The sequence below is a fragment of the Molossus molossus genome, unplaced genomic scaffold (assembly GCF_014108415.1).
Source record: "Molossus molossus isolate mMolMol1 unplaced genomic scaffold, mMolMol1.p scaffold_m16_p_1, whole genome shotgun sequence".
Classification (NCBI taxonomy): domain Eukaryota; kingdom Metazoa; phylum Chordata; class Mammalia; order Chiroptera; family Molossidae; genus Molossus; species Molossus molossus.
The window spans coordinates 159162052-159164119 of NW_023425344.1; the positions used below are offsets into that span (position 1 = coordinate 159162052).

A 2068-nucleotide genomic window follows, 5' to 3' on the forward strand; every position below is an offset into this window, starting at 1 on the left:
CCATGGATTTAAACATTTTGTTTTCCTGAAATACATCCTCCACGATGCACGGTGGGCTTTCACTCAGCAAAGCGCTCCAACAACTTCGTGGCAGAGACCACGGGCATTCTGGGAAGGCCACCGCCTGACCCTAGAACTGAGGTGAGGCTGGGGTTGCGGCGGGGTCACCCCAGGTTCTGAGATGGTGACTGCGGGGCATGTCGGGAGCTCCCGCGTCATAAAGGCAGGTGCATAGGGAAGAGCGCTGAGCACGGTTAGAACTGTCCCTGGCCGCATGTGTGTGGCAGGTGAGGGCTGGGGGAGATCTGGGGGAGATGTGCAGCGGCGATGCAATTAATTCAGACCAAAATGTCAGCAAAGTGTAAGGAAGGACCGCTCAGATCCCTAGTGAATGACAATATCGTTTGAACCTTCTGAGAGATTAGAATTTGTTAGATTTCAAGATGGACTATGCTCATTGGCTTTAAAACAGAAAGATCAGTGATACATATGGACAGGAAAAGAAGTCTTAGGGATTAGATTTTTCTGAGAAAGTGTACTGGCTTTTTGACATGCGAATGATCCTAGCCACCACTTACTGAGTGCCAACTCTGGTGTTGGGGGATTTAAGAACATCATGTCTACCCCGTACAGCAGCCCTGGGAGGTGGATAAACTGAGAGATAAAGTGACCCATTGGCCAAGATCACTGGTCAGAAAGTGATGGTCAGACCTCATTTCTAAGCAGTTTTATATTTATATACTACTTAATCTGGCATTGAAAGAAAACCAGGTTTGGGGTGCCTCGGTCCACTGATTCATGATTTCCTGCTGTTTTTTGGCAAAAATAGCAACCAATGGTGCTGTTCTGAAGAGACTGGAACAGAGGCAGATCAAATTATTAAATATCTTAAACAGCAAGTTGCTCTTCTTAAGGAAAAAGCAATTTTGCAGACAACTTAGAGAAAAGAGAAGAAACGTGGAGTCTAAAATGCTAAATTGAAGAAAGAAACTGAATTGAAGCAAGAGCTAATTCAGGCAGAAATTAAAAATGGAGTGAAACAATACCACTTCCATCTGGTACTCCACTCCAGGGTTTCTGAAAACAATACAGTTTATACCGATCACAACCACACCTTCTGGCGCTGAAGAACAGGTAGAAGGAGGAGGAGGAGGAGAAGAAGAAAAGAAGGTGAAAGAGAAACTTGAAAAGAAAGGAGAGAAAAATGAAAAAAAAAACAAAACAAAAAAACCCACAAACCTCACAAAAAAAACAACCAGAAAACAATCAGTAGCAGGAAGTACTGACTCTAAGCGAGTAGGTTTCCTGTCTGGATCTTCGAATTGATTGTATCATCACTGCTAAAACACATCCTGATGCAGATTCTTTGTATGTAGAAGAAGTAGATGCTGGAGAAGCTGTCCCAAGCACAGTTGTTAGTGGCCTGGTAAACCACGTTCCTTTTGATCAGATGCGAAATCAGATGGCGATTTTACTTTGTAACCTAAAACCTGCCAAGATAAGGGGAGTCCTACCTCAAGCAATGGTGATGTGGGCTAATTCACCAGAGAAGGTGAAACCTTGGCACCTCCTGCTGGGTCTGCTCCTGGGGACAGAGTTTCTTTTGATGCTTTTTCTGGAGAGCCTGACAAGGAGTTGAATCCTGACAAGAAGAATTGGGAGCAGATCCAGCCTGATCTTTACACCAACGATGAGTGTGTGGCTACACACAAAGGAGCTCCCTTGGCGGTGAAAGGGAAGGGGGTGTGTAGGGCTCAACCTATGACCAACAGTGGAATGAAATAGAATTACATTAAAATGCTTCAGTTACTGAAATGCATTGGGAAAAACTTTAATAACAATAAAAAGAAATGCATGTGTCACTTATGACTAAAATTAAAAAAAAAAAAAAGAAAAGAAAGAAAGAAAACCAGGTTTGTTTTTTCTTGTTATAGAGTTTTGTTACTTGAGCTTGATACTAAAATGTTTGTTTTGGGTTTATGGCTCTTGGAAATAACTGCCTAAGATCAGTAGTAGGTTGGGTCACCACATATAGTTCTAACATGAAGACAACCTATATTCTTTGGAG

At 42.7% G+C, this 2068-nt stretch overlaps 1 pseudogene; it reads left to right on the top strand.

Moving 5' to 3' along the window:
- The first annotated feature begins 798 nt into the window (after nucleotides 1-798).
- On the top strand, nucleotides 799-1785 carry LOC118617775 (annotated as a pseudogene).
- The last annotated feature ends 283 nt before the right edge of the window (nucleotides 1786-2068 follow it).